Here is a 7808-nt window from a genome sequence, read left to right on the forward strand (position 1 = left end):
TTTCCCACACAAGGCCTGTAGCCGAGAGTCTTCCGGCATTTCCAGTGCACAACTGTGTATTTTCTAATGATTTAGAGGTTACCATAATAACTCCTGTCTCAAGAAGCGCATTCCAAACCCGAACACACTCTGGGTGAAAAACAGTCCTCAAATCCTCACGAAACCTCAAACCTTCACTTTAAAATTGTGGCCCTTTGCCTAAAAGGAACAGCTGCTGTCTATCCACTGTGTCCATGTCCCTCGTAAACCTACCCTTCTGAATCACGGCCTTCTCATCTTCCTCTCCTCCAAACTAAACAACCCGAGCTTATCCACCCTCTCTCCATAGCTGATATGCTCCATCTAAGGGAACATCCTGGTGAGTCTCCTCTGCACCCCCTCCAGTGCAATCACATCCTTCCTGTAATGTGCTCCCAGAACGACACATGGTATTCCATCTTGGCCTCACCGAAGTTTTGCAGAGCTCTTATAATCTATGCTTCGATGAATAAAGGTTATGTTAACAGAACCTATGTTTTCTGAAATTGTGCATTAACTTGTCCAGTCACATTCAGCGATGTGTGAAGAAGCACACTCTGACGTTCTTAGTGTGCTACCATTCATTGAGTACTCCCCTTCCTGGTTCCTTCTTCCAAAGTGCGTCACCTCATAGTTATCAGAATTCCGATCCATCTGCCATTGATCCAGCCATTTCCTCTGTATCTTCCTGAAACATAAGAATTTCCTCCTCACTGCCAACCACCCGGACAATCATTGTATCAAACCCAAACTTATTGATGACCCCGCCCCACCCCTCGTCCATATTCACAGCTGCATCATTTATGAATACCACAAGTAATAAGGTTAAAAATCACACAACATCAGCTTATAGTCGAACATGTTTATTCAGAGGCACGAGCATTCGGGGTATTGCTGCTTCATCAGGTGGTTTTGCATTTTGATGAAGAAGCAGCGCTCAGAATGCCCGTGCCTCTGAATAAACATGTTAGACTGTAAGCTGGTGTTATGTGATGTTAAGCATTGTCCACCTCAGTCCAACACCAGCACCTCCAAATCACAAATAATAAGGGGCACAACACTGATCTCTGGGGTACACCATTGGACACTGGCCTCCTGTCGCACAAAGTCTTTTACCACAACCTCCTGTCTTCTACCACTAAAGTTGATGTGGGTGTAACTTGGCAAGTCCCAAATGAGTCCTAACTGTTCGGTCGATATTCTGTTCCACTTGACACACTTGTAGATTATCTGGGGATTCTCCCTAACCTTGCCCTGCCAGTAGGTTTCCATGCCTCTGTGTTAGTTAGTTCCGTCAAAGTGAAGAATTTCCTCCTTATTGTAGTCTTAACTGTCCTGTCCCAGATCATGACATCATTTGCCTTGAATGTGGGATAGACAGCCAGGGAAGCATTCTGTTAATTTCCAACTTGTCATAAGTTTTGAGAATGTTCTAACTTTCACTGTGACCCACCTCTCATTCTTTGAAACACTAGAGAACACAGACCGAGTTTCCTCATCAGGCAATCTCACCATCTGAGGGATTAATCTGGAAAATGTCCATTGCATATCCTCTGTGGTCAGTATATTCTTTCTGAGATTCGGTCACCAAAACTGTGCACAATACTCCAGGTACAGTTCCACCAACACGCTGTGAAACTGCTTCAACATGCCTTTACATCAATGTTCTGATTCTCTTAAATGAAGGTGAACCAAACTTTAACTTTCCACTTACATACATTCCTCCAAATTACCTTCATATTCATTGCATTTACGAACTCATTGTTTGGGTTCTTATAGAAATCCTTCCGACAATCCAATATATGCCACTTCTACTGTTTCCCCATTATCTATCCTATAAGAAACAATTTCAAACAATTCAGAAGTTTATCAAGCATGAGTTCTCTCGCAAAAATGCATGCTGATTCTCTCCATTGTTTCTGTTAATTTCTAAATATCAGAAATCTTATCCCGTGTAATAGATTTCAAAAGTTTCCCTACAGATGTCAAGTAAATGGTCTGCAGTTCTCCACGCTATGTCTTTTTACCTTTGTAGTTGTTTGGATCCCTTCCATTTATCTGTAGTGCTTGGATCACGTTTGCTAACTTCCATTTACCCACAATAGTTTCCGGTCTCTGCAGAATGTACAGGAAAATAAAACATAGTCATCGACAGTGCTATTAATACTTACTATTGGTGATTTATTTCCGACATTTTGATCGGAAGTACATCTGTTTCGTCAGACTTCGCTATGTTTATTTTCAGGTTGCAAAGCTGTAACTGGTTAGTGAGCAAACCTGCAGCGGAAAGAACTTTAGGTGAGTTGTCTATTTTGGCATTAGGATAAAACAATGGTAAACAATATAAATGGAGAGAGATTGCAGAACTATGTGATTCAGGCGTCTCCATGTTCCTCAGACATGAATCATATGAACTCAGTCTGCAGATGCAGCAAGTGACTTGGAAGATAAGTAGAATGATGCTGTTATTAACAAAGGGTATCAGGTTTAATCGCATGAATGGTTTACTGCATCTGTACAGGGCATTGCTGGGACAACATCTGATACACTGCGTGCGTTTTTGATCCCAGAAAAAGTATATAATTATTTTCGAAGATTTTCAAAGAGGTTTCCCTTTATTCGTTTCTGTAATGAGGCCCTCTTATTAGGGGAATTATCAGTTTCGAACTTACTCGGAAAATATTATTGAACATCCATGACGTTCTGAAAAGTGCATCAGCTTGATACATATTTTCTTTTATCAGGAAGACTAAAGCTAGAGAATCAATTTTAAGAAAAAGATGTATTGATATTAGCATACGTACTATGAAGGCATCTACCAATAAATACAAATCACTCAGACACATGAAAGCATGTCAACAAATTTTCAAATGGGAACTTTTTTTGCGATTGCAAGGAAGTGTGCACAAGAGCCATGACACTCCTGCATATAATCCATAATCAGCTCTTCCGGAGAATGTTCCAGGAGATCATACAAGGCCCAGTTTGGTGTTCAATTGACATTATTGTATGTTTCAACACTGAAAGGGAGAAAAATGTTCCCTGCCTGAGAAGCAGCAGCTGATTGATCCCTCTCTCTTACTTTGTTCCTCCCAATAGCAAAACGTGAGATCATAAAATCCATGAGTTACCTTTACCACTTGTGAAGGATTCCTGGTGAGGATTCATTGGAATCTCTCCACTACCTGAAACCAAGGGAATTTAGCCAAATCCAACTGTTCCAGAAAGAAAACCCAATTAACAGCAGCTTGTGTGAGCAGAATAACTTCAAAGGCAGAATAACGTTTGGGGCACTGTATCATTTTAACAAGTGTTATGAGTTCAACTTTCTGTATCTCACATTTTTTCTAAAAAATTACCTATTCTGAGACCGATATCATTGGCCACCTCACTAAACCAGTTGCATTTCAAATTTATTGTAAACAGTGAAAGAGTGGGAAAGGAAACAGTGACATTCCAACATTTGTGGGAACACAAAAGAGAAATTCTCAAAGTGCTGTTCAAGTGGAAATTCCCTTCCTCAGAATATTGTGTTGCCTGGATGTTTGCATTTATTCAAAGTTGTGTTGTATTCAAACATTTGACAGACACGTGAACGCAGGAAAACTGTATACAGACAGAAAGGTGCTGCTGAGACCACAATCACATAACCCATGGACCGTGTGAGTATTGGAGCGGTGACAAAGTATCTAATGGCCCACTCCTCTCGGTCCTGGGACATCTCTGCAAGGGATCCTCAGGGTAGCTGCCTCAAAACAAACATCTTCAGCTGATTCATCACTGTCTTTCCTCATCATAAGTTCAGAAATGGGGATGGTCGCTGAAGATCACCCAATGTTCAGAACAATGTGTCACACCTCAGCTCCTGAACTAGTCTGTGTTCACGTGCAGTATGACCCAGACGTCATTCAGGCTTGTGCTGTTAAAGTGTCAGTAAAATTCATGTAACAACCCCGCCAGGCACTCTACATTTCCACAGCAAAATGAAGAGCTCGTTCTCAAGCTGTTGAACAGGTACTGGCAGGGCCAAGTCAGACCCATGAACCTGTTCCATGGGACCTGGAGGAGGCCATTCTGCACCTCGAGACACTTATACAGGAACAGGAGGGCGTCATTGTTGCTCCAACCTGACAAATCAAAGGAGCCTCGAATGCACTCAGAGATGGCTCCACGATGTTCCTCGTGGCTCTATTACCTGTGGGACGCATGACACTTTAACGTCGTTTGCTGGCAGTGAAGAAGGAAGCCAGATGTTTTGTGTCAAGTCTCAGGGAGGCATCTTCCATTTCTGAGAGGACAGACCCATGTTCTCCATGGACGTCCGAAGCTGGTGGGAATAGGTAACTGTTTTAGAAAGAAGGTAGTGTGGTAGGTGTAGGGATTGGGGATAAAATGACGTTCAGTGCAGGATCACACACTAAATGCATTGTATTAATGTGGGGAGAGTTTTTTCAAAGACTGACTCTCTGTCTCTCTCAATCAACATGTGAAGTGGGGGTGGGATGAGGGGAACTTCCGCAGAGGCTCTTAACCTATTGAGAATCATGTAATCCGAGTCAAAAAAAAACCATGGACTTTATCACCGTAACAGTGTCTGTTTAGAACATCATGAGTGACTGTCCATCCCCCTTAATGTTCAATGCAATCACCTCTTATTCTCTCACTGAGCTTCACTCACTGCTCATGGTGCCATCATCCCAGGGATGAGTCTGATGAAACTTGAGAGAAAGTCTATCCACACGCTCCCAAATACAGCCTCAACAACACTCTCAGGGATGATCGCAATAATCCTTTTCTCGCACTTAAACATCGCCGTTTGTTTCCTGTATAACAAAAGCCATTCTTTTTCTATGCACTATGGCTGACATGGAATTTATAAGTTCCTTCCATCTGTACGTCAGCATCAATAAAGCCAGCACCAGAGATGCGTATGGAGATGTGCATCACTCTCGGGGATAATTTCAATGAGGTTGAATTCACCTAAACTAGGGGATGATCACCAACCTGAATAGAAATTAGCTGTAGGAAAACGGGAAACAGGCAGAAGAAGAGAGCTATCTTTACTTCTGTTCTTCTCTCACAGAATGTATGCAGCCCCTGGTCAGGGCAGCATGTTATGCCGACCTTGAACTGAGTGTTTGGTTCAGCTGTTCCACAGGACAGTAAAGAGTAAATCACATTCCCGTGGGGTTGTAGTGTTACAACATAGGATAAATTATCCTGCTTAATTTGAAACCAGCTGAAAATGTGTTGCTAGTTAAAGCACAGCAGGTCAGGCAGCATCTCAGGAATAGGAAATTCGACGTTTCGAGCATAAGCCCTTCTTCAGGAATGAAGAAGGGCTTATGCTCGAAACGTCGAATTTCCTATTCCTGAGATACTGCCTGACCTGCTGTGCTTTAACCAGCAACACGTTTTTATCTGTGATCTCCTGCATCTGCAGACCTCATTTTTTACACTAATTTAAAAACAACAGAGAAAAGATTTATCCACTGCAGTAATCTGTGTTAATTCTACAGTCCAATACTCTTTAAAGTAAATATTAACAACTTTATTTCTTAACGTATAACGAGGGATAATAGACGAATGACTATTTACAACTTCTTCCTCTAACCTATCTTTCACCTCCCCCCACCGATACTGGTCCGATTAGACTCCCAATTAGGATTTACAAAACGAAACTTCTTATCTCAAAACCAAGCAGCTTTCGGTTCTTCTTCATATTCCTGTCCTCTTTTCTTCTTTGGGATTCTGCTTTACCAGTTATTAATCAATAAAAATACCACGAGGAGAGCTATTTTTCAGGCAGTCTTTGCATGCTGGTAACTTGGCAGTTCTCCTCTCAGCTGTTCAATTTCCCACGGTCTTGTACCCCCAAATCATTGGATTTTGTCATTGACTTTTAGGATTCTCAATATACTAACTTCAATCCTGTTTGGAGGTGGGTATTTTGGGATATAATTTAAACTTTTTTGGCTGAATTTGTTTTTGTCTTGAGAGAATGAGCTAATCGATTTTTTCGACCAAATGTTACATTAAATATATTCTTCTGAACACTTGGTGCTGTCACGTAGTTATTGCTGGCTTTTAATTCTCTTAAAGGTGCAGTATACCCACATGTTCATCACAGAAGCCACACTGAAATCTGAATAGAAAAGAATGACACATTTACTTCCCTAAAGGACTTGCGGCAAGCAGATGCGCTTTCATAGCAAATGAAATTAGTTGCTTTTAAATTCCACCAATTTCCCTCATGAGATATAAACAGAATATTATTCTGTGGCTGGAGAGTATGATTCAATGGCTTGACCACCATAAACTGTCGTCCCATTTGTGCAGAGAACAAGTTAAACATCCTCAATAGTAATTATTTAGTGACGGACATATGGTTAGAAAAACATGAAACTGTTGCATTCAGATTAAACAAAGGCACAAATCATGGTTTATTCAGAAGATGCATTGAGACTGAGAACGAGACTGGGATATCATGGCGGTCGGATTGAATAAGATTGGTGAGTGGAGAGGAGATGGAGATATAAATCTGTGAGGATTATGGAGTTTGAGAACAGTCCTTCTCGCATATCAGTGAGCAATTTATAAATAGTAGCTTGATAGTTATAATTTATAAGGAAAGGAGGTTTTGTTTGGAACTGAAGACATTATCTTGCACTTTCCAAAATTTATATATCATGAGCAGAACTTCAGTTCAACCCAGTTTAGCAGACAAATATAATGACTTACCAGGAACACCAACTATAGCGAGGATGGGATAGTAACCACCTTGAATAATCCAAAGGATATCCTGGATCTGTGGTGCTAATGATATCCAATGCCAAGAAAGATAGAAAAGACCCTCGGATAAACTCCTGTCTGTTATTGAAATATTCCACTCTAATATTCTCAGATTCTGATACATTGTTGAACCATTCCAGTCGAATGATCTCAGATTCTGGTACATTGTTGGATCATTCCAGTCTAATGATCTCAGATTCTGATCCCTTGTTGTACCATTCCACTTTACTGATCTTAGATTCTGATTCACCATTAGAACATTCCAATCTAAGGTCCTCACATTCTGAACCATTATTCCAATATAATGTTCTCAGATTCTGATCTCTACTCCCCCTCTCTCTCTCGAGCTGCTGATCCCTGTTAGTACTGTCAGAGATGCTCCTACTCATACTATGGGATAACAGAACAGGATAACTGAAAAGAGCCCATTTATCATTCAATGATGGAAACTCTCCACTGGGATAATTAGGATCCACGGAGATTGACATTAATCACAGTCACTGAACAAATAGCTCCAGTTAACCCCTTTCAATTTAATATTGATTTTATTAAAATTCAAAAGAACGTTTAAAATTTACACATTTGGCATGGGATATGTGGGGGTGGCTGAGGAAGGAATATTGGAGATGGTAGATCGAATGCGTGCAATCATTCAATCAGCCTTGGATATGGGAGTAACGTCAAAGGATTGTCAGAACATAAACAAGTTTCTCCGTTTATAAATGGAAACATACAGTCTGTAACCACTGATCAGTAATTATAATGTCAGTAACATATGGAGAGACCTTTTCTAGTCCAGAATCAGACAGGAAAATGTGCCTACGACAGCATGAGTGATAACGGACAAATGACATGGATATGTTAACAGAGAATATGATGTGACACACAATTCAGATGGTTATTCGAGGATCAGAGAGGGCAGGTGGGGTCATGCTGTTCATGTTATCGATGTCAATCAAATGTGATTAAGTACCATTGGATTTCACTTGCAGTCTGAT

Source organism: Hemiscyllium ocellatum, unplaced genomic scaffold (assembly GCF_020745735.1).
Source record: "Hemiscyllium ocellatum isolate sHemOce1 unplaced genomic scaffold, sHemOce1.pat.X.cur. scaffold_212_pat_ctg1, whole genome shotgun sequence".
In the NCBI taxonomy this organism is placed as follows: domain Eukaryota; kingdom Metazoa; phylum Chordata; class Chondrichthyes; order Orectolobiformes; family Hemiscylliidae; genus Hemiscyllium; species Hemiscyllium ocellatum.